Here is a 26,008-nt window from a genome sequence, read left to right as displayed (position 1 = left end):
GAAGCAGGGTATCTCAGTAGCACCCAGAGCTCACGGGTATGGCTAGGTGTCCTCTGCCAGCTTGCTCTGGGAATCCTGCCTTCACCTTCCCAGGATGGTATTACAGGTAGGCTGCCACACTGATACAGTATTTGTGTAGGTTTGGGGGTCCTTCCACTTGCTTGGCGAGTCCTTTAACCACTGAGCCATTTTTTTCTATGAGTAGCGCCTAGTTCCCATTGATGTCTGGGAATTTGCCTTGGTTTCCTTTATAAGCTCTTAGGAAGGAAGGTCCCATCAGGGGAATTCCCCAAATTTAGCTGTACAGTTCGAAATAATATCCATTCTATCTGGCTGGAGGGAGGCTAGTACACTGCCTCACCCCCAGCTTGGGAGATGGACCAACCGGCCATCGCAGAGAACAGAAGCTTGCCATGCTTCTCAAGCCGCTTGTCCACAGTCTCTTGGGATCCTGTTCACAGAGTCTGGGGCCTGCCAGAAAACTTGAGCAGACAAGGGGGCTTGTTTCCAGGCCTAATGACCTCTTCAGTCCCTGAGACCACCTGGTAGAGGGGGAGAATCAGCTCTTTCGAGTTGTCTTCTGATTTCCACACGAGTGCTCTGGCAACTTGCCCCCCCCCCCCCCCCGTGCCCCAATACTTAAGTGTAAAAATGTAAAACAAAACAAAAAACATAACCATATGTATGAAGTAATCTTTAACATTTAACATTAAAAACAACAACAAAAAGTTTGGATTCTGACACTGTTGTATGCCTTACGGCAACTCAGGCAGCTAACAGAATAATGAGGATTAGAGCCTTCACATCTGTGACAAACCTGGTGGCCTTCCCCAATGCCTTTCCTGGGGAGGAACAACAGGGATTCAATCATCATGTGTTCTATTTCCTATGGGCCTTCTCAGAACCTTTATTATTGCAATGGGGCTTATGACCATCCCTCCCCCACAACTGGGACTAGAGCCTGCACTGTAATTCAAGGTTGGTATTTATTATTTTGGGATACTTTTCTCTCAGAACATCCTGTTCGACTGGGTTGTGGAGAATAGCCTCCAGGCATAGGTAGCTTAAGATAGAGTGTTTTTGACCCTGTGCCCAAGGCTCTAGCTTCCTGCAGTATGACCCTATAGCCCTGTCTCTGAAGTGTCTATCTGTTTAGAAGTATGCCAGAGTGAAATAGGTGTGGCCCTCCTGTCAGAGAAGAGAACAAAAGCAGTACCAGGGGACAGCCCTGCATCTGGCTCTGGGGATTTGCCAGGCACTGTGGCACCAGACAGCAGCTGGAGCTGCTGATTTCAGGAGAGCTTGGGGGCCCTGGATACTCCCCTAGGATTTCTGTTTTTATCACTGTTTTGTCTGAGATTGATCTACCAATTGAGAGCCACTTGAATGCTGGACTTAGACTCATTTTTACCCCCAAGTCAGGTTTAGATAGAGGACAGAGGCGAATTTCTATGAAATATCAACACAGAAAGACTGGGAAATAGCTATGGATAAAGGGCTTGCTATATAACCTTGAGGAGCTGAGTTTGAATCCCCATCATCCACATAGAAACCCAATCCCAGGATCCCAGGGACTCACTGATTAGTCAATCCAGCCAAAACAGTGACCTCTAATTTCTCTAAGACACTAAAGGGGAAGGGATGGTGGGGCCATGGAAGAAGACATCCAGGGTGGGCTTTAGGTCTCTGCATAAGCACACATGCTCATGTGCATATAAACACATGTAATGCACATACACCGTTATTTATTGATCTTGGGAAACTGCTCACAGAACATTTTGATTGACTTCGTTGTGGAGAATAGAAGTCCTTAGCTATCCAAGCTATCTTAGATCTTTGAAGACCTTGGTATGCATTTCCAGTTTTAAATAGTTTTTTTTCATAAATTTTTAAACTATAGTGTGGCCAAATTTATCATTTTCATATTTTTATTATTGTTTTTAATTTAAAGAATTTGTCCACAAGCTGAGGCAATAAAAATGTTCTCCTCCCAAGCCAGATAGCATAGACTTATAACCCTTTGAGTTTTACCTTAGGAGGTAAAAGCAAGAGAATCTCAGTTTGAGATTATCCTGGGCCACATGGTGAAACCCTTTCTCAACCAACCAAAACAACAAATTAAAATATTTTTGGTTGTGAGCCTAGACTTTAACAAATAAAAAAAGATGTTTTCCTATATTCCTCTTTAAACTTTTTTTTAAAAAAAAAGCTTAGGCAGGAGGATCAAGGGCTCAGACCAGTGTAGACTACAAACATATTGAGAGTCTGTTCAACAAAACAGGGGCAAGATGGCTCACCAGGTGAAGGTGTTTGCCCCGAGCTTGATGACCTGAACTGGAGCCCCATGACACACAGCGGGAGGAGGACTGACTCCTGTGAGTTGTCTTCTGACCTCCATTTGTGTCCATACCACAAATAAATAATAAATGTAAAATGGGAAAGGAGGCTGGAGATGCCAAAGTTTTACTCTCATCAGACTATGAAAACAGAAAAGTATAGGTCTGTTGGCAAGGAGTCCTTGAGGAAGTTACTTAATTGCCTTCTTTTGAGTATACTGGAACTGGAGGTTGACCCTGGGGTCTTGTACTAGACAAGTACACCTATTGATTATATTCCCAACTCTAGAGTCTGAGGGTGTAATGTGGGGGTGAAGGGGGGGCATGCAGGCTCACTAAGTTGTCCAGGCTGGCTTTAAATTTGCAATCCTCCCTCCTGCTCCAGTCTCCCAAACAGCTGAAGCCAAGCATGCTACTTCTCTCCACTTACAAAACGAGTTAGCACAAGCAGAGCACTTAGGAGAGTGCTAAGCACATGGTCTAGTGCCCAGAAATGACTTCCATTCTTACTGCCCTTGGCTAGGTTTAGGGATGGTGATTTAGCAGCAAAAATTTGTGTTCAAAGTTACTTTCTTACAAGCTAGGAACTTGAAACTTTCTATTTTTTTTTTTCAGATCTCCATTCCCATAGGCCCTTAGGTGCCATTTCAAGTTTTAGATTCTTATCTTGTTAACTCTGGGGCCAGGGAGGACTGGATATGAAGGACCACAAATGGGCAGCTACTAAGATACATGGTGACCTTGCATTTACAGTTAATGTGAGAGATTTTAGAGGTGTCTGATGCCTATCAGCTAACCCATCCCTTCCATTTACTTATTTTCTTGTTTATTTGAGGCAGGCTTTCTTCAGACTGTAGTTCTTAACTGCCTTCTGATGCAAGGCACCCTTCCTCCTGCCTCATCTGCGATGGTATTGCAGTTATGAGCCTAAGCCATCATGGTCGGCTGATCAGACTAGATGTGCTTTGGGTCTTCATTTCACACACCCTCACTTACAGTTCCTATGTTGTAAGCATCAATGTATGGCACCCTCTCAGAATAGGAAGAGAAGAAAAGCAAGAAACATTAGGTTTGGTGTATCAGGCCTATGCTGTCAAGATGGGGTTGTGGTTGGTCTGCTCCTAAGCGGATGGGTTCTCCGTACCGAAACCCCCCTTTCTGCTTAGGACTTCAGCAACCCTTGGGAACAACCCCAGAATGGAGGTTAGCCAGCTCTAGCAGTCATTCAGCTCCCTCTGGACTTCAACTCCAGCATCTGTCCTCCTCTCCATCTCCAAACACTACACTAGACTAGGGCCATAGGCTTCCTTTCTTAATACCCTGGGCTGAAACTTAAGTTCCTGCCTCACAAACTTGCCAGCTAGTTGGTAGCAGCTTCTTTTCCACCTGTCAGGAGGAACCTTGAGTATAATACATGCTGAATAAAAAGTCTGACACTTAAAACACTTAGAAATGTTCAATAAGCTCTGTTCTCTTTCTTATCCACCCCAGTGCCTTATCTCCAACCCTCCAGCAACACCTTAAAAGAGACCTGACAACTTCCAAGCTCTGTTCACTAGTTTCCAGCTAGCTGCGGAATAAAAAGAAAAAAAAAAAAAGCCCTTCATAAACTGAGCTCGGGCTTCCCTCCTGTGGCATCAACACGCATTAGCTGGTCCTAGTCAGATTGAGGCGCTCAGTGCATTCCTCCCTCTCAGCCTTCCCTGGTCTTCAGCCCGGAATGCCATCTCCGCCTCTGCGCTCGCTTGGGCTTCCGGTCCGGTCCAGCCCTAGCTGGCCCATGACGCTTTTCTGAACAACAGCTCAGCACACCCTGATCTCTCGCCCCGAATTTTCTCAGCAAAGCGTCCTATCATATCTGGAGGGAGCGTCGGAAGCGGTTTCCCTGGGGAGCTGCAATCCGAAGGGGAATCACTGCTGTCTTCGGAACTTTCCCGAATCCCCTGACGCCTGCGCTCCCGGTTCCAGCTCGCTCCCGACGCCGTTGCAGTCGGTCTGAAGTGAGGGCGTGTCTGCTGCAGGTGGGGGTGAGTGCAGGGGCTGGGTTCGGTGCAACGGGGCTTCCACCCGAGAGGTCACTAGAAAAGCAGAGGCGTGGTTATTCCGTTTTAAGGGAGCCGCACGTCACCAGCGCAGCTGCATCACAGGGGCTTGTAAATCCGTAGGGAAACTGAGGCCTGCCGGAAAGTGACTTACTTGGCCAGGGTCCCCGGGCGAGGGGGCGTGCTCAGGCCTGAAGCCTCGGGCTCCCGGAGGTGGCGGTGGCCTGCCTCGGTTCGAGCCTCAGAACTAGCCCCCCGTTCGGACCCCCAGGCCCAGGGTGGGCGGTGGAGCGCGGGTATGGACGGCAGGAAGGAGCGCAGGGGGCGGGGGCGGGGACGGGGCCGGGCGGGGCCGACACAGGTGCTCCTCGTCAGGCCAGCGCCGCGGAGCTTTATAAGCCGCCGGGGTGCGGAGTCGCGCGCCGCTCGCTGCAAAAATAGTGCCCACGTGTGTGCGCGTCCCGCGCCGCACGGCCCCGCCGGCCCGCCCGCCCGCCAGTCCCTTAGGGCCACGCCGGACCCCATGGCTTTCTCTCTGGTAAGAGCCGCCGGGCCGGGGCGGGGCCGGGCGGGGCTGCTGTCCCTGTCGCCTCAGCTAACGGTCCGCGCGCAGTCTCGCCGCCTCACAGCCCCCCCTCCCCACCGCCGCCCCGGTTAGCGTCCCGGGCGGGGCGCCGGTCACATGCCCGCGGTCGTGGGCCTCGTGGAGCGGTGTGGGGCGCGCGCGGGGAGGGGCGGGGAGCTTCCTCGTGACTCAGGCCTTTGGGCTTAAAGGCGCCGCGGCCCTCCGGGGGCGGCCGCTGGGGCCTCGGAGCTGCGCTTGCAGGTTCCCGGTGGCCTCGAACACACGTCCAGACCGGAGCTGGCGGCGCGGAAGGGAGCCCGGACGCCCACAAGAGTTCCTCCTCCCGCAGCCGTCGCACGTGAAGAGCCCGAGCGGCCGCGGCGGCGCGGCTCCCGTCTCTCGAGCGTCGCCTTGGCGTCCCGCAGGAGGCAGGGGCTGGCGGCCCGCTGCGGGCAGCGCGGCTCGCAGCGGGGAACCCCTCGGGCTGGGTCCGCGCTGGGGGAGGCGTGCCACGACGGCGCCGACATGGCTCCTTTAAAGCCGAGGATTCGGGCTCCTCGTGCGGGCCGCGCGCTTTCGGAGCCCGGGGGAGTCACGTGGCTTCACACGTTCGATTGCTTCTGGAGCCTTAGCCCTGGGGGTGGACCGGGCCAGGTGAGGTCGCACGTGCGTGTGACGGGGCTTCGAGGGCTGTGCCCCGGGAGCCCTCGCGGGCCTGGGGGCGCGGGCCCGGAGGAGGAGCCAGGCAGCCCGCGAGGGGGCGCAGGCGTGGAGCCTGCTAGTCCTCGGCGGCGTCCTCTCTCCTCACTCGGCGGCCTGGCGAGACGCACTCATGTGGCCTCGAGGGTGTCTGTCAGCTTTTCTCAGCCGGCAAGGCCAGGTGCCCAAACTCGGGGGTGTGTCGGGTTGCAGATGGGTTCCCGTGGCCTCCAGCTCAGACCTCAGGTTTGGGGGAGCTGTGACTGGACGCTGGGCGGGTAGGGCTGACAGGCTGTCTCATTGGGGCCTAGACGCCACCTAGGGGAAGGCCCATGCCTGCCTAGGGTCCCTGAGGCGAGGGGACCCTGGTCAGGAAAGAGCGTCCTTGGTGGGCAGCTCGGTGTATTGCTCGGGCCTTTTCCACCCGCGTGGGTTGCTCTGCGGCTCCAGCCTCTCACGATGGTGAGCTTCGTTTCTAAGGGGCTCTGCAAGGCCACAGTTCCTGCAAGTGGCCCTCAACACTAGAAAGCTTGGAACACCTGGGCTCCAGGGTACTCTGCAGCCTCATTCTCTGCCGCCTCGCCTATGTTAGCACCACGGTCTGTAGTGGCACTTTGTGCCTTGCAGGCCAAACCTCAATTTACTCTGCCCTCAGAATTCAGTGTGTGGAAATGTCGGAAGCGCCCGAGACTTGGAATAGCCCGGGGCTGCTAGCCTCTGGTCTCCCCATCCCCCACCGAGGCCTCCAGGCCTGACTCTGATGCATTTCTCTGGCAACTGCTTCCTTTGGTCTCCCTGGCTACCCGGCTGCTTCCCCACTCTCTTCTGGCACCTGGGTAAACTACTGGTCTGCGTCATTTGCTGGGGCCAAGACAAGTGGGTCGAGTTTAGTGCTCTGGAAAGGCGCGCACACGCACCAGCCTTCTCCAGGCCACCTCTTAGGTGATTCGGGCCACATGTACCTGCGGAAACTTTTCACTTTCACATGCTCTTTTTGAATGTAGGGAGACAAGATTAAAAAAGAAAAGAAAAGAAAAATACAACAGGCAAAACAAAGCCTCAGAAAAACAAGCTGGTGATTGTTTTCCCGGTATGTAGAAAGGAATGGACTGCTGACTTTGAATGTACGCTGCGGCTCTAGATTGTTAGGAGCCCCGAAGGACAGTAATGTTCAAGATTCATCACTGATCATTTACCCCCCCCCCCCTTTAAGAGCTTGCTTGGAACTCACAGGGCATTTTCTGTATTTACGAGGTCCCACCCTCCCAATTTTGTTATCTAAATTTGAGCCATTTGGCACTGCCTGTTCTGTTTAAAGAAAGTTGACATTGTAGAGGTAAGTCAGCTTTGTAGTATAAAAACACTTGCTCCCCCTCCCAGTGATGTACAGACAACTTTCCTGGCAGAGGCCCCCAGTGTGGAAGGGAGGCTGTGTCAGCCTGTATGGAATACAGGAGTTAGAGAGCTGACACATGAATTTAATGATCATGGGGACATTTGCAGCTAGGAATGGTTCAGGGGTCCTTCATAGGCAATTACAGTGCTGTGGCACACTTAAGTGTTCATAACGCAGAAAGAAGAGGAGGAAGATGAATGATTCTAAAAATAGCATCAAACTAGTAGGCAAGGAACTATTGATAATGGCTGTTTTGATAAGTATTTGCATCTGGTGCAACTGACTCGTTTTTTTTCTTTTTTTTTCTTTTTAAACACACAAAAACTAAGTGGTTTATAAACCCAAATTACACGGAGGTAAAATGAATGAGTTGAAGAGGGGAGAGAGAACCATTGACCTATAGTATAGGTATATGCTGTTCTAAAGGATGCACACATTAACTGATGCTGAAAAACTTCATGCCCAGAGTTAATGGACCCTTGACACCTCCCATTTTGAAGAATCCCTGGCTTGTAAGTACAGCAATAAACACAGTTTGGATCATATACAGCATCTTCAATGTTGGATTCAACCTGAAGACTAGTTTGAAATTGAGGCTCACATACCAAATCAAAAAGCTATTAAGTGATGGGATCGGGTCCCGAGTCTTTTTGTTGCTTTATTCCAACCTATTACATGTGTGCTTTGGCATGTCAAGGGTCAAAAGGTTATTGATGATGGACGATGTAGAGAAATGGTTTTATGGGCTGGTCCAATTTTTATAGGAGATTCCTAGTGATAGGAATCTCCTGTTGTAGTAGAAGTCAGTATAGTTCTTCTGAGCATTAGTGCCTGGAAGGAATGTGCTGTGTCTACTATTCCATGATGTGTGTCAGAGCATTTGGACATGATAGCCAGAGGTCTGGAGAAAGGCTCCTCCCACCGTGTGCTGACCTTCCCAACCTACTGTACAGAAAACTTTCATTTTCAGCATGGATAAAATGTCAATAACCTTTTCTCAGACAAGACAGATTTGAAAAGTGTTTCTTAATTTTTATTGTATTTTTAATAGTTGTATATTGGGAGAAAAACAACTTGCATGAGTCAGTTCTGTCCTTTCAGTATAAGATCCTGGGGCTCAGACTCAGTATTTTTACCTGCTGAGCCATATCGACAGTCCTGAAATTTAATATAATTGTTTTAGGACTGGTAAAAGTGGAGTGGTGCCTAATGTCACCATTTGTCTTTATCAGATGCCACTAGTGATGTCTCTCGAGTGCCACAAAGAGTAAGACTGTTAGAAGTGTGTGCCTCTCTTCCTCTCTATTCTCTCCTTCCCCTCCTCTGTTCCCTCTTTGTAGGATCTCCTTAATGTGACCTTAGGCTGACCTTGAACTCCCAACACACCTATAGCAGCCTCCTGAGTAAAAAAAGCCTGGGGTTGGATTGAGCTGGGCTGTTTTTTTTTTTCTATTGTTGGTTTTTTTTGGGGGGGGGGTTGTAAAAATTGTAAAATCCTAAAGAATAATCTCCCAAGGTACAGAAGGACGCTGACCCAATAATGAGGGGCTGGCTTAGAATCTTAATATCAGCATTATATCTAGTCATACTAACAGAGGCTGGAAGGTTATAAAAGGAACGTTTATTTCTGTATCTTACTCTTAAAGCTTTAAAGTAGGAATGACTATATTCAAAACCTTTGGCAAGTGGATTTTTATGTGAGAACACAAGCTCTAATACAAGCCAGGTAGATTCTTTACCCATTCCCTGGAAAGTTTAGTAAAGAACTTTAAAATGTTACTGGGCTTTAATCTCTCTGACGTCTTTTACCAGCTAAGAAAATTAGGTGTGAGTTCAGTATTGGCAGATTAGGGAAGCAGAGAACAGTGGATGAGTCTGGGGCATCTGCACAAAAGTTATTTCTTTCTAGTTTATTATTTCTTATTTTATTGCTAAGTGTTGTGTAAGTTCAGTGGTGTGAGGTCCCTTAGATAACTGACCTAAAATTATATCCATTTAAAGGGCAACTTCATTAGTGAACTTTTAGTTCTAGTTAAAGTTGGGAAGGAATGTCCAACCAACCCAGGTACTACTGTATTAGACTTCTATTTTCAGTAGCTAGTGGTGGAGGTATTAAAAGTATCAGGATCAAGCAAAAATATTATTCTTCAGTGTTGGAAGAGCTGAGCTAATCTTGTCTGTATATCTGCTTTTCCTAATCTAAACTGAACTGACATTGGGTAAAATTTGACCCAAAGCTCTTGGGACAAAGGAGTAGCAGTGTGGTTGTATATAGAGCTTAGGGTGAAGCAGTTACACAAATAATTTGGGCTTTTATCTGTTGTTCGGTTTAAAGCCAAGAAGCATTGATTGCATCCGTTCAGTGTTCATTAAGTCCTTGGATGCTACTGACTCCACTTCTTCTGCTACCCCCACGGTAGCTCTGGAAATTCCCTTTGTTTTTCCATGCTGTTTGCAATGTTTCAGTTCAAAGCTGTTAATGAAGGAGTTTCATCTTCTGTAAGCATAGATCCCAAGTGCTGAAAGGTCTTATGTTGAAGGCAGAACCACCAACTATTAGGCATTTCTCATTTTCAGTTAACAGGCTGAAAAGATTGACCTAAAAGATACATAATTGTGATAGTCCATATTTTTAAAATTGTGTGTGTGTGTGTGTGTGTGTGTGTGTGTGTGTGTGTGTGTGTTGGAGGACAACTTGGACGAAGCAGATCTCTCTTCCCACTATACAGGGCCCTACTTTTTTGTTTTGTTTTTTTCTTGGATTTTTTTTCCTCCTTTTTTAAAATGTAGGAGTGCTCTGTGTGACTGTACACATACATGTCAGAATAGGGCAACAGATCCCTTTATAGATAGTTGTGAGCTGGGAATTAAACTCAGGACCTCTGAAAGAGCAGCCAGTGCTCTTAACCATTGAGCCATCTCACCAGCCGCTAGTTTTCTGGCTTGAACATAGGTGTCAGGTTTGGTGACAAGTGCTTTTATCCACTGAACCCTCTTACAGTTTTGACGTTTCATGAGAAGTTGGTATTCACATTGATACTTTAACATGGCATTATAGGCATAATTTCCAATTTTTTGTGTCAAAGATTAAATTATTGCCTTAATATTTGATGTGTTTTAAGTAATAGGGTGGCAGTGTTTCTGACTAATTTAGATAAACACTCTGGTATGGGTTACCTTTGCATTCAACTTCACTTCTTTGAGTATTTTTTTAATGGCTTGAATAGCTCTTTTTAAAATTGCTTATTTGTATGTTTTTGCCTGTATGTATGTATATGCTCCGTGTGTGTACATAAATGGTTGTGAGTCCCTGATGGATTATTGGGACCAGGTCCTCTGTAAGAACAGCAAATGCTCTTAGCCATTTCTAGCCTCAAGTAGCTCTTAGTAGTGAATTAACACACCTGTTTATTTTTTCAGGCATTTTGTGCTGACTTCCCTTGAGGTAATTGGAGAATCCCCAGGTTAGGTGTAAAGATTGATTTGTGTACTAAAAATGGGTTCACTGTTGATTTTAGGGTAACTTGACTAGTGCTGTCACTGGTCTCTATTCTTCACCAGCGTGTGATATGCTGGTGTGATACTTAGCACAGCTACCTGCTATCTCCTTTTGATAAGGTTGTGAAAATAAGCCTTCCTTTTTGAGAGAGAATAATTATCTTTCTGGGTAGGCATGTGTATGGATGAATGAAGGGCTTGTCCTTTGACACAACACTCGATGCTATTACACACCTGTGCATCCTGCATTTTAGTTTGTGCTCTTGATTTTGGGCTCTGATACCATCTGTCTTCTAAGTTGGCCCTTTCTCCTGAGATGGTGGTAGTGGTGGTTATTGCTGATGCTGTTGTTATGATTATGATTAAAGCTATAATCTTGGAAGTATTTTAAAACTCAAAACATGTTAGAGACCTGCCTCCCTGGTATAATTTGGAGTTGACACCAAGCCCAGGTTATTATTTCTTATTATTTTAATGGACAAAGAAGGGCTTAGAATGAAATGATTGTTTTTAATTGTATACAATGATTGGCCATATAGCTAGAACTGGAACTCATTTTCAGGTCCAGTATTTCTTCCAGAATTCTTACACCTTGACCCTCTGCTATGCTGATTTTATTTTACTTAAAATTTCTGCTCAATTACTACAATTAGTGCTCCCTACTTTTTTCTGACCCATTGGTCTCAGTGATTACAGGCTTCCTTTTTATTTTTCCATCGTGGTGATGTTTTCCTTATAGTTTAACTGTTAGCTCACACCTGTTCATCGGTATTAGGGGGCAATGATTTTCCACAGCTGTACCCATTTGACTGTGTGACCAAATTTTAGGCTGTTTACTGCTGTTGATTCTCAAGATCTAGGCATTGGTCTATCTGATTCTATTCCTTTACCCAATCAGTCTACATTTTTTCCAACTAAATTTGATACTAGTGCAGTGGTTCTCAACCTAATGTTCTGGTCCTTTACTACAGTTCCTCATATTGTGGTGACCTCCAACCATCAACTTTTCATTGCTACTTTATAACTGTAATTTTGCTATTGTTTTGCACTGTAATGTAAATACCTGATATTTTTAATGGTCTCTGGTGACCCTGCCCGTGAAAGACAACCCACAGCTTGAGAACTGCTGCTCTAATGCCACTGTACAGGCAAGACCTGTGTGTGTCTGTTAAGTACATTGATGGAGATGATGGACACTTCCCTTTGGAAACTTCTAGTTTCTAGGCCCAGAAGACTTGCTATAATCGTGTGCCTTGTGTTTCCTGTGGCTCTTACATATTTCTTTTGCATTACCTTGCGTGAATATTATCAGTCTGCATTTCTCACCATCCTTCTCAGCTGCTGTTACATGTTTAGACCCGTCACTTTCGTGGTACACAGTCCAACTAGTGTTAATCTTACTTCCTAGATGTACTTCCCTGCTTCTTGGTCCTTAGTAGATTAGAGCGTTTTTCATGAATCCTTTCCATTTTCACTCTTAAGATTAAAAAAAAAAAAGTTTAGTCATTAGTCTTTCTTTACTGTCAAAGCTCTTAGTTACTCATATCAGAATTTGGGTTTTAAAATGTGGATTGAAGACCATTACACATGGGCTGGAGAGATGGCTCAGTGGTTAAGAGCACTGACTGCTCTTTTATAGGTACTGAGTTCAATTCCCAGCAACCACATGGTGGCTCACAACCATTTGTAATGGGATCTGATGCCCTCTTCTGGTGTGTCTGAAGACAGCTAGAGTGTATTTGTATAAAATAAAATAACTCTTAAAAAAAAACTATTACACATAAACAAAAAAGAGAGCCCATGAACAGTGTAATGCAACCCTTGGGAATCTAGAAATTATCAATTTTTTTGCTTTGTTCTCATCTTATGACAAGGGCCACTGTGGGATTAAATAAGAAACTCCCAGCTTTCAAGGAGTCAGCAGTCTAATGGGAACATAAGCACGTAAACAAGATATCTGCTACATTGTAAGTAAAATCAAAAATGTACAGAAATAACATGGGTAATAGGCATATAAAGAAATATAGATTTCCAAACAGGCTTAGAGAGAAAAGTGATTGTTGGGGAACTAGTACAATATCACTTAACTTTTAATACAAAAGTGTACCATCTTAAGACAAAGGAATATACAGGAGAAACAAGTGCATCTGACTATAAAAGGATATGCATAAAAATAGTCAACAGTGAGGCATGGAGGACAGCTCAGCGGGTGTAATGCCTTTAAACTCATCACTCAGAAGGCAAAAGCAGATGGATCTTTTGAGTTCTAGGCCAGCCTGGTGTACATAGCAGGCCAGTTAAGGCTACATAATAGAACCCTCTCGAAAAATAAAAATAATTTAAAAATTAAATAAGAAATTTAGACCCCACCAAGCAAGACTGCCTGTAATATAACTATAAGAAGTCCAAAAATAAACAAAACTGGACTAATATAGTTTAGTTGATAGAGTACTTGCCTATTAGCAGAAGGTACCTTGAGTTTGATTCCTAGCACCACACAACATGGAGAGTAGTAGTAAATACCTGTAGTCCCAACATTTGAGAGGTATGTAGGCAGGAAAATCAGAATTTCAAGGTTGTCCTTGGCTGTATAGTCAGTTTGAAACCAGTTTGGCATTCCTGAGACCCTGACTCAAAAATCACAAGTAAAAAACTGAACAAGCCAATTTGGTAACAACAGCAATGAACTCCAGGCTACTGAGAAACCTTGTCTCAACAAACAACATAGAAACCTGAACAGGAGTTTGACTATGGCTTCCGCACGTACAGATGTACAGGCATGCAAACACATTTCTGAACAGTAAGCCTTTAGGAATGGACTGACAAAAAATGAGAAAGAGTACAGAAAAACATATAATATAGATGTGTTTTTAGTTTGTTGTGGTACTCATATTTACACAAATATGTCAACATTTATTAAGCCATAGGCTTATTTTTTTATGCCCTTTACTGGGTGTATGCTATCTTTCAATTAAACTAATTTAAAAAAAAATCTAAATTGGTTATTAAGATGAAGAGATCTTTTAAATGTTATGGTTAAGGAATTTTGAGTTTATGACAGAAATTCTTAGTGCTAGATATGTGGACTCCTGCAGGTCTCCAAAGTCAGATATTTCAAAATTCTAACATACCATGGACTTTTTCTTCTTTTGATACAGAATCACATAATTCAAACTGTTCGAAACTTTCTGTGTTGCCTAAGATGACTTCAAACTTATGGCCCTCCTACTTCAGTCTCCCAAGTTATAAGATTATAGGCATGTTCTCCACACTTGGTCCATCAGTTGCTTTTAAAACTACGTTGGTGTTTGCACTGATAATGCAGAAGTGGCAGGGGAAATACAGTCACTTGCACCTTAACAGTGCCATTAAATAATTGTTGCATCCATCATTGGATTATTTATACACCACCACACAAACCAATTTCAAATGTCCTTGAAGCAATAAAAAATACCAAACATACTAATTCTTGAGTGTGTACTGTGACAAGTAGGAAGCTAATGGAGAACACTATTGCTTCATATCCAACTAGAGTGGTTTGTAAGTATTTCTATGATTTTATTTCAAGAAAAAAATCCCTTACCTAAAATCACACTGAGACTGTGATTGTTCAACTCAGGGTATTTGTTAGATAGATTTATTTAAAACAGACAATGTGTCAGTCTCTTCATTAGAAAATGATTGACAGTATGTATTTGTTGCTAGTGATAAAATTTGAGTACAGAATAAATTAGAATTTTAGAAAACATTTATTTGACACTATATATAATATACTTAAAAGACTCCTGATGAGAGCTGTGCTGCTGTCATGAAGTATGTCAACATTTCCGATATCTGAAAAATGCCACATGGCTGACATAGGTGTTATAAAGTCAGATGTGGGTTTTAAAAAAGTCCATCCAAAATGTGAGCTGGAGTTAGGAAATTTAATCTAACAGCATCCGAAGGACACATCCATATACTTTCAGTTGTCATGCTGTTAAACTTTCAAGAAGTTAATGCTTATGAGGTTTGATGTATCAAAAAGGGATAATCAAAATTTTCTGAAAATATCTTCTTTCTAGGAGCTAATTGAAACTAGATGTTCTTAGATAATACAACACAATTCATGTCAACAGACTATAGGGAAGCATATAAAATGTAGCCAGCTTCTATTAAGTTAGCTTAAAAAGTTGGGGTAGGTCTGGAGAGATGGCTTAGCAGTTGAGACCATTTGTTGCTCTTGCAGAGAACCCAGGTTTGGTTCTCAGGTCCTACATGGTGGCTCACAACTCTTAACTCCAGTTCCTTTAAATGGAACTTTTATACTTTTTTACTTTAAAATTTAATACTTTAAAATGTTAATTAAAAAGAAAACATTTTCCCCAAATTGAAATAGTTTAATTTCAGCAATGGTATAGAAAAGTTTTAATGAAAACATACTGATAGATAGGATATGTTTACATTAAAGCTCTTAATACTCATCCTTAGGAATGTTAGAGGTGTAAAGAATTCTGAGAGTGAAATGTTTGAGAACAGTAGTCCTATACAGGATGTTTTGTTATTTGTACTTTTCAAAGGTCTATTGATAAGAACATACACATTGAAAGGTTCAAGAATTGCCCATTGGATTTTATAAAGCACAATGAACTAAGCAAAGAGCATTTTACCTGTAGTGGTTTGAATAAGAATGGCCTCTATATGCTCATATACAAAAATGCTTAGTTACCAGGGAGTGGCACTATTTAAGAAGTATTATGAGGTGTATGGCCTTATTGGAGGAAGTGTGCCATTGGTTCAAAAGTCCATGCCAGGCACAGTCTCTCTCTGCTTGAACATCAGGATGTAACACCAGCTACTACTCCAGCACCATGGTGATAATATGCTAAACCTCTGAAACTGTAAACAAGCCCTGGGTAAATGCTTTGTTTTAAAAGAGTTGCTTTGGTCCTGGTGTCTCTTTACAGCAATAGAATAGCGACTAAGACATTCCATAACATGTTGGGAAAGAGAGTGACCTCTGATGCTTAACTTCAAGAATTAAAGAGATAAGCAAGGGTATGGGAGTTAGAGGTAATGGAGTTCTCTACAGAGAAGCTAGAGGAAAACTACTGGAGGGGAGTGTGGGGCTAAGAAACAGACTAAAATTGGAAGAGAATTGATCCTGTTCACAGAAAAGATGAATGTATAACAGGAATAATAACTATCAAGGGGGGTCCCAAGGGTGTAAGGAAAGATGGATGTCAAAACTTTTTTTTTTTTTGATAGAACTCATTTCTTTGGTAATAGAGGAAAAGATAATAGTAAGAGTTATGTCAGAATGAATAGAACCTAGATGACCGGTTGTCTAGGGCCTTCAGTATTTTTTGACAACAATGATTTTTGAAAACCATGAATGAAAAGGTATGCTTAACTAAATTGAATATCTTGGTTGAAGTTAATAGAGCTCTAGGATTAAAATTGAGGTCCCAAACTTCAGATTCCTTTTTCCATCTTTCTATATCAGGCAGTTTGAGAAACACTGGAGAGGAGATAAAGAGGAGTTTGGGAAACAACTCTTGACATAACTCTGGAGCCTTGGAGTTTTTTTGAGAAATTATCTGTGGTCAAAACTCAAACCCAAATTCTGAGTAGCTGTTGAGTTTTGACAGAAGACAATTAGTAAGTGAATATCCTATTTCTAAAGCATAAGAAACTATTACTGTTTCTCCAAGAATTAAATTGCTCGTAGTATCTATAATAGAGGTTTAGTATGAATCTCGTTATCATATGGTATCTGTATTGAGAGCTTGAAAATAAACAGATCTTGGTTGGTACTGCTGCAGAGGTATACATATAGGCCATGAATAGTCTTACAGTTTATCAAATTGTATAGTTAGTGCTGCCTACAGCAAATAGTGACTAGTATTTGTGGACAAAAGCTATAGTTACAGGGGTCATGTGCTGTCAACTATTTTTAAGCAATTTTTGTATAAAATATTCCCATTCTGCGCCTAGGAAGATGGTTAAGCTGTTACTCTGCTCTTATAAAGAAACTAAGCTTAGTTCCCAGGTCACAACTGTGTGTAACTCCAATTCTGGTGGATCTGAAAACTTCTGGCTTCCATGAGCAGCAGCATTCATATACATATATATCCACATAAACACATGCACAAATGCAATCTAAAACTGAAAATCTTTAAATGATTCCCTTACTAATTTTATAAGTGTATTTTGGATACTGTTCTGTTTCCTTCTCAGACTAACAATAATAGAATTAAGACTGGGTGATTGGTAGATATATATTTCGTGGATACATAAAAATGACCAAAGGAGGAAGAACCAGGAGAAAGTGGTTGCCGACGGGGTAGCCTTTATTTCTGGTGAAATACTTTCATTCTTGTTGGAACACTTCTCTCATTGAATATACTGTTTTATATCTTCTGATACTTTGTTCTGCCTATCACTTTTAAAAAATGTCTGCTCATTGAAACTCTTCATATTCAGAAGTTTTAATTGTGAAACCATTTCTGAGACTGATGTATTATTTTCTTGAGCATTTTGTTTTCCACTGGCCTGACTGAATTTACTCATCCCATTAAATGAATCCTTCTGAGACATGGACTGTTTTATCCATTCTGTGATCCCAATTTCTAACCAGCAGTTTTCCAGTATTCATAAAATATTAGATTGAGCTGTGTGAAATTTCTAATTTTTGGTTAAAATGATTAGTTATTACTAACTAGAATGATTAACATTGCTAATTTTATATGTACCCAAATAAAATTATATTCATTGTATTTTTATAGACTACTTTTTCTTTTAAAAAGACCTTGGCAGGTACCCTGTTCCTTTCCCTTCTCTCTCCCTCTCTTTCAGTTTCATACATGCATGTGTATGAATAGTACAAAATTACCTACCTTTTTTCTCTGCATACATCCCTTTGTTGTTGTTTCTCTTTCTTTTTGAGACTGTTTATCATGTAATAGGATGGTCTTGAACCAACCCTTCCCAGTTTCCTGATGGAGATTTAAAGCAAGCATAGAAATGTAGCTAGTTGTGTATTATTTTGCAAGAAAAACATGTTTCTAATTTATCATCCCCAAATTATTTTTTGTGAGGTTATTTATATAAGAGCTGCTTAAAATTGCAGTAAAAGTATATTCAAACTCTTGAATATAAATGTTCAACTGTATATTTAGTTTAAGTCTTAAGGCAAATTGCCAAAGTACAGTACAGTATCATGTTCTTGGGAGGCATCCAAGTTTATTATTTTGTTACTTTGACAATATTTTTTAAAAGCTTGAATGTACAAGACCAATGATTTTAATTAAAAAGAATCCAATTAAATGGAAAAAGTCTTATTCTCAAGGGAAACGAATAAACACGGTGTTTTAGAAGGCCCTGTAAATTCTAATCCATGGACTTTGGCTTTAAATTTTTTATCTAGAGGAGTAAACTGTGTATCTTTCGGGTAAACTTGAATTTATTCTATCATTTTGTCAGGGTCTCTTTATTAGGTAGGCCAGGCTGGCCTCAGACTGGCCGAGATCTGCCTGCGTCTGTTTTCCACCTGTGGAGATGAGAGGCATGCACTATTATCTCTGCCCCAAACTTAAGTCTCTTTCCTAGCTTTTTATAAGTCTGTAAGAGGATTAACAGTAACTCTCTTGAAGGCATCTTTTGTAGGAAGTTGTGTTCTTGAGTACAAGCATATTGAATAAGAACTAGAAATGGTAGTACCGTAGTCATGTATGAGAATTGAGTGTCAGTCAAGATTTTGACCTGAGGAATGGTTACCATATATATGCTCAGCCTAGGGCATTTACTATCTGAAGCCAAGGCCATAGTTTTCAAATAAAGGAGTTCTAAATATATCTTTACCATATACATGCACAGTTTTTAAATTTTTCTTTTTTTCTGAGACGGGGCTTCACTGTGTAAAAGCCCTGGCTGTCCTGGAACACACATTGTAGACCAGGCTGGCCTCCAACTTACTTGCCTCTCTCAAGTGCTGGGATTAAAGGTGTGCACCACTGCTGCCTGGCTATACTAAGTTTTTGATTCATAAAAAGCATAATTATTTTGTCCACAATAAGACTTAACTTGAGGTAAAAACAAAAAAGCTCGTTGATCTCATTTTATGGCAGAATACACCAAAACAATAGAAGTTATTAAACAATGGAAGTTATTAAGCAATAGAAGATTAACCAAGAAAAACTTTTGTTACGGTAAAATATTGGTCTGAATTCAGAACTGTATGTTGCTAAAGTTAAAGACTGGTGGTTCTCAACCTTCCTAATGCTATAGCCATTTAATACAGTTCCTCATGTAGTGGTTACCCTCAGCCATAACATTACTTTGTTGCTACTTCATAACTATAATTTTGCTGCTGTTATGAGTCAGAAGATAAACGTCTGATAGGCCAGATATTTGATACGTGGTTCCAAAGGGTTGCAGCCTAAATGTTGAGAACCATTGAGATAAACGATATAAAGTCAGTGCTACTATGAGAGTAGATAATTTTAATTTTGAAAATAAGAAATAATGAAGTTTTTAATTGGTGTGTTTAAAAAATCAGTCTATCCTATGGTGGATTAAAGTTTTAGGTAGTTGTATGATATTTTAAGTACTTTAATTAAGCTTGTGAAGTCAAATAATTAGGAAAGAGAAGAGATCATAAAATAGTTGCTTTAGCTTTTAAATATATTTTTCTCATTTAATGAGCACACAAATCCTTCAAAGATCTTTGAAGTTGTTCTGACTCAGGGCGTAATAATAGTAGTACTGAGCACTAATTTGCTCAGTACATAATTAGGTGCCACACACTGTGGTAAGTACTACATGTGTATTAATTCAAACCTCCCTATATGTCATTGTATTGAACTTTTATGTTTAGTGTACATATAACAAAATTGTTAGGACTGTTCTCCATCAACAGTGATGGTTTACTTTACCCTCTCAAGTGTGGTTATTCATGGCAAACATTGCTACTTACTGGTAAGTTAAACTATTTGAAGTATAAATTGAACACTTTGCTTATTTTTATTCTAATTACACAGTCACCTTAAACAAGACCTCTAATTTTGATACATAAAGAAAGGAGGAAGGCATGCCAGGTAACATTTGTCCAGTTTAGAAATATGATGCATCTTCCTGATGGTATTATAGGAGTGAAGCAAAGTTGCTGTAAAGATGCTTAGATTAGATTTTTTTTTCAGGTTACTTGAAATAATAAGCATTTTAAACCACCCTCATGAAAAATGACTTTCTCTCAGAAGGCTCCCTAAAGTATGCGTGTTGCTCCTAATTACTGTCATACTTTTTTCATTAGTCTTCATCTCTCCTGCAAGGACTGCCAGTCTATAAAGGACTTACAGCTGAGCACTTTTTTACCTTCAGATGTGGCCAAGATCCTGAGATTTTATTTATAGCTCTTATAATAAAAAATTAGGATTTTCTTGTTTTGCATTGTTAAAGGGGTTTTAATTTTTTGGTAACCTCTAATATAAAGATACTGCTTAACTACTTAACCTGGTGTATGAGGCCTTTCTCCTTTATTCTGTATACAACACTTCGTCATACTGGAATGCTTTGGATAATGCCTTTCTGCCTTCTGTGTTATTCCCTAGACCCCCTTTCTCCAGCTTTCAAATACATTCTCCATTCAAAGTCATGTGGATTAAGGACAGAATATGTTTACAGCATGCTGTGGCTTTGTTTATGATATTATTGATCTTAGTTCTTTGTCCTAACTTTCAAACTTTGTTATGAATGAATAAATCTTTGTCTCACTTTTAACTCTGAAGGTGTTGCTTATAGATTGAGGACAATTGATGTGTAAGCAGTGAATGAATGAAGCTTATAGCCTTACATGGGCAAACTGTAAACACATGCCCTTGTGCAGTTACAAAGGGAAGTTGAGCATCATCTTTTATAAATGTACAGTTGTGAAAAGATATGAGTGGTGTGAGTCAGTAGGGCTTGGCAAAACAGCCTTGCAGAATTGAGTATTCTGGTAGCCTTCAAAGGGTACAGAGGATATCTGTTTTTAAGAGCTTGGAGCTGCTAAGGTAGGATATGAATTTGTTCATTCAATGCCATTCTGAGGCATTTGTAAACTGTAAATGCATTTGGTCTTTCTCATGATCACCTGGATTTTAATATGCTAGATAAAGTAACATCATGCTGTTTTGTTTTGGTGAATGAAGTTATAAGTTAGCGCCAATTTTCCTTACTTGTTTTGTTTGGTTCCCAAGTTTTTAGAATGATTGCATTTCTTAAGCTGATTTCCTTCTTAGAAAGTTAAGTCTGTCTGCTAGGTATGGAGTCTCATACTTGTAATCTCTTCACTTAGGAAGCTGAAGCAGAAAGATAACTTTGGGTATCTCCACTCTACCTCCTTATTCCCCTCCAGGCTATGTATTAATTCTAGGCTAGCATTTATCAAACAGCAGTTAAAGAAAGATCAGGGAATGGTGATTTCAGATGGGAGGTATGAAGACCAGGAGTTTAGAGTCATTCTATATGAAAACCTGTCTCAAAAGAAGAAAAAGACAATTCAATCTGTCAACCAGTGTGTTATTATGTAAAACACATGGCCTTGAACGTAGAAAGAGAGGGAATTGAAGTGTGAAGAATGAGATCAGCTAGGTAGCTGCCCTTGGTACTAATAAATGGTAGTACTTAACAGTGTCTAGAGAAAACTAGAATTGGTTGCATGGGAAATGTACCAGTGATGACATCACTGATAAAAATGCCCCTTTTTTGTGACCGGCTTCTTTCATGTTTTTGAGGCTTATCCATATTGTAGTATGTCTCAGTACATTTCTTTGTCAGTTTAGTCCATGCTGGTGCTGCCATGTCATCGTGTAAATTATTATATCCGAATGTTGCTAGATTAGGAGGTTCTTGAGAAAATGTCTTTCTACTTTCGATAATACAGTGTTCTGAGTACTTTGTAATAGACATTCATTTGGTGCATTGATGTGTAGGGAGTAAACTGAAGCCTTTGTTACTTTTTTTAGTTCATGGTATTGTTGAAAGCAGCATTCTATGTGAATATAGAAAACCCAAGCATGTTTTCTTCATTTCTAGGAAGAAGAAGCAGGAAGGATAAAGGATTGCTGGGACAACCAAGACGTTCCTGCACTCTCTACATGTAGCAATGCCAATATCTTTCGAAGGATAAATGCCATTTTGGATGATTCACTGGACTTCAGTAAAGTCTGTACAACACCTATAAATCGAGGAATTCATGATCAGTTGCCAGGTAATGAGATTTGATAATGAGATGCAGAGGGTTTGTGCAGAACTGTGACTAAGCAGTGCATGCTAAAGGGCTTATTGGGAAGCCTATGGAGAACACACTGAGTCTCTGGCAGTACTTGCTCATTTTCATGGTTCTTGTTATGGATTGTATCCCCTCATGTATGGAGACTGCCGGTAATTATAGAATAATCTAGCTCTTAGGAGATGAAGACAGACAAGGAGAAATGTAAGTTTGGGGACAGCCTGTGTTACATAGTCAGTTCAGGTTTAGTATAAGATAACTAGTAAGACCTTGTCTTAGAAATACAAAACATAACCATCGATTATAGTCAGGGTTCTAGCCCCAATACCACAAAGGAATATAATGTGAATCATGTTGTTAAAGATTTTTGGTAGCTATTTGAATTGTGGGGCTGGAGAGATGGCTCAGTTGTTAGAGTACTTCCTGCTCTTGCAGTGGATCTGAATTTGTTTTCTCAGAAGAGCATCAGGTGGCTCAAGACACTGTAACTGAAGTTCCAGGGAATTTGATACCCTGTTAGTCCCTCAGGGCACATACATGGTATATATATTTATTTAGACACCCACTTATTCACATAAAAACAAATTTTTAAAAAATTAGGGTTGAAATAAATTTAATATTTAGTTCAACATATATTAAATGCTGTCTTGTCAACACATGATCAGTATAAAAATGTGCTAGTAAGCTGCTTTATCCCTCTGAGCACAGGGTCTTTCGCTGAAGTTGGAGCTCACTGTTTCTTGGTGTCCTCATCCCCAGCTTTCTTCCAGACTGGTAGCTAGCAAAACCCAACAATTGTCCTGGTTCCACCCTTCCCTGGTACTGACATTATAGGCACATTTGGCCACCTATAGGTTCTTATATAGGTGCTGTAGGTCTGAACTCAGGTTCTCATGCCTGTGTAACAAGCCCCCTTTACCACCAAACTATCTCCCTAGCTCAGCTCTATCTTAGTACAAGAATTGAGAATGAAGTAAATTTGTCATAGTGTGGAATAGTTACATTTTAAGTACTCATAACTACATGTGACTGGTAACAACTGTATTAGATGGTACAGTCTTTAAAACATGAATACAGGTCAGCAGGCATGTAGTTTTCCCATACGTAGGAGACTACTAATTAATAGGGGATGAGGAAGCTCCTGAAGATAACTCTTGCCAAGAAAGTATGGAGACTTTGACAACGTGTTATAATCTTCTGAGGGAATTGCAATATGTTTTAAGAATGTTGATGTAATGTTTTGCTTGGATGATTTTAGAAGAAAAATACATTTTTAACTTTTTTTAGAATGGGCTTTGAAAAAAATAGTAATTCTAAGAATGACTGGCAAGTTCTTACTGTTCTTTAGTTATAAAATCTGTGACTTAACTTTTTAAATTTAGTGTTGGAAATAAATCCTATGAAGATGTAGGGTCCACGAACATTAAATAGCTAAACATTTGGTGGAAAAACTTAGAATAAAACTGAAGGGGCTGTGATGGTTCAGTTGCATCAAGTTTCCTGCAAACAACATAACTTAATTCTTTATGACTGAAAAATTGTGTTTGTATATGATTTGCCCAAGGAGTGGCACTATTAGTGTAGCCTGGCTTGAGTAGGTGTAGCCCTGCTGGAGTAGGTGTGTCACTGTGGGCATGGACTTTAAGACCCTCATGCTAGCTCCCTGGAAACCAGTCTTCCACTAGAAGCCTTCAGGTGAAGATGGAGAGCTCTCAGCTCTTTCCAAACTGTGTCTGCCTAAATGCTGTCATGCTTCCATCTTGATAATGGACTGAACCTCTGAACCTGTAAGCCAGCCCCAATTAAATGTTGCCTTTTTAAGAGTTGCCTTTGTCATGGTGTCTGTTCACAGCAGTAAAAGCCTAAGACAGTATATAAACCCACCTCCTGTCAGTTTGTCTGAGTTGGTTCTCCCAACTTTGCTGCTATGAGCAATGTTACAATAAACATTGATGTGCAGTGTTGACACAGAGTAATACACCTGGGTCATATGGTAAACGTGTGAAACGTGTGTGTGTGTGTGTGTGTGTGTGTGTGTGTGTGTGTGTGTGTGTGTGTTAAGGAACCTTCATAATGACTTCCATCGTAGCAACATTATTTGATAACCCCACTGTATAAGGGGTTACCTTTTGTTCTCGTCCTAGTTGTCATTTGTTGTTGTTGTTGGTGGTGTGGTGGGTGTACACCATGAAGTGCAGGTGTTCATGGATGCCAGAAGTGCTGGATCCTCTGGAGCTGAAGCTAGTGATGTAGTTACCAGATGAGCTGCCAGATGTGGGTGCTGGGAAACAAATTCTGGTCTTTATAGTAAGAGCAATAAGAGCTTTGAACTCAAGAGATGTCTTAGGGCCTTGTTTGATTTTCTTCACTCCCTTCCTCTTATCTTTTGAAGTAGGAGATGAGGTCTCAGATATATAGCCTTACGTAGGGTGGCCTGGAATTTGTTATATAGACTTCAGACCCAAGAGATCTGCCTACCTCTGCTTTCTGGGTGCTGGAGTTAAAGGTATACATCCCACTGCATCTCCTGTTTGTTTTTTATGACTGTTCTGACTAGAGTGAGGTGGATTATAAAGCTAGTTTAATTGCAATTCCCAATAGGTAGTGACCACAAGTATTTTTTTATATGTTGATGAATTTTGCTTCATTTTTGAGAACTATCAGTTCATTAACTTATGTAAAAACTATCCTAGAATCCCTCCCTCCATTCCCCCTCCTCAATGTTAAAAATAAATCCTAGAGGTAACTCTCTGTCTTATGTGTCCCTAGCAAAGATTCTCTCCCTTTCTATAGGCTGTCTATTAATTTGGTTAACTATTCCCTGGCAGTACAGAAACTTTGTGATTTAATGGGGTCTCAGGTGTCAATAATTTTGAGCAACTGGAATCCTATTCAGAATATTCTTGCTCTTGGTGTATATCTTGTAGTATTTTCTCTGCTTTCCGCTAGCCGTTTCAGAGTTCTCGTTCATTCGTTCAGGTCTTTGATCCATTTGGGATCGATTTTTATGCAAGTCAAGATGCACAGGGATTTGGTTTTATTATTCTTTCTACATGCGAGTGTCCAGTTTTCCCAGCATCATTTGTTGAAGAAACTTTTTTTCTGATGTATATTTTGGTATCTGTTTAAAACCTGCTGGCTGTAGTTCTGTGAGTTTATAGCTGCTGTAGTCCATTGAGCTACATGTCTGCTTTTGTACAGTGTAATGTTTTTATTACCACAGCTCAGTAGTATAACCTGAAGTCAGTATAATGATACTTCAGGATTATTGTCTTACTTTGAATTGCTTTATATTTGTAGTCTTTTCTGTTTCCGTATGAGTTTAAAATATTTTTCGAATTTCTGTTACAATGGAATTAAAATTTTGACGGAAATTGCATTCAATTGGTTGGTAGTATAGCCATTTTCACAATATTACTTTTTTTAAAACAATTCATAAGCATCGTTTTGAAGGCTGTTTTACCTTTATGCTTAGATTGGAAACCCACCTGGAATCTAGTTTTGTGTAAGGTTAGAGAGTTAAGATTCATTTTGTTTTTGTGTTGATACCCAGTTGACCCACCATTTGTGTGTGTGTGTGTGTTTTATTGGGAATTGAAATAAAGATCTTACCTATATTGCTGAGTAAGTGAAGTATCAATGGACAATACCCACTCTGTGTGTGTGTGTGTATTGTTATATGTATATATGTTTGTTTATATTTTTTTTAGATTTATTTTATTTATATGAGTACACTGTAGCAGTCAGACACACCAGAAGAGGTCATCAGATTCCATTACAGATGGTTGTGAGCCACCATGTGGTTGCTGGGATTTGAACTCAGGACCTCTGGAAGAGCAGTCAGTGCTCTTAACCGCCGAGCCATCTCTCCAGCCCCTGCTTATATTTTTTTAAAACCTACTTCAGTAAATATACTTAAAAGCTTTAACCTCTCCTCCAGCCCATCACACACCAAAAATAGGAAAAAAAAAGCGGTTAATAGGGCAAAAAATGTGGACCTGTTTAAAAATAGTTTTTTAGAGCAAATCTAATCTGTGTTGTCAGGATATCAGCAGTTCAGTTCATACAGATCACCAGCGGTAGTTTGATCCATTTGTGGATACCATTTACAACAGCAACAACACTTCTATCCAAACAAACCCAGAGGCTCTGCCAATTGTATGTAATGGTGGTTTGATTGGCACCTCTGAAAACTTTTCCCATTTTTCTCCTGCCTCTCTG

The 26,008-nt window shown here is 41.2% G+C and overlaps 1 protein-coding gene across 1 annotated transcript in view; it reads left to right on the top strand.

Annotated features, from left to right (window-relative positions):
* Positions 1-4,267: 4,267 nt before the first annotated feature.
* Positions 4,268-26,008, top strand: part of CPEB1 (cytoplasmic polyadenylation element binding protein 1) — a 93,232-nt gene continuing 71,491 nt past the window's right edge. The window contains exons 1-2 of the mRNA XM_080914075.1: positions 4,268-4,363; positions 21,592-21,766. The gene's annotated coding sequence lies outside the window, so the exon portion shown is untranslated. The remainder of the gene's footprint in view (positions 4,364-21,591; positions 21,767-26,008) is intronic.

This window comes from Micromys minutus (assembly GCF_963924665.1).
Source record: "Micromys minutus genome assembly, chromosome: 3".
Classification (NCBI taxonomy): domain Eukaryota; kingdom Metazoa; phylum Chordata; class Mammalia; order Rodentia; family Muridae; genus Micromys; species Micromys minutus.
The sequence above is the reverse complement of the archived record's forward strand: the minus strand, read 5'-3'. Positions and strand labels throughout refer to the sequence as shown.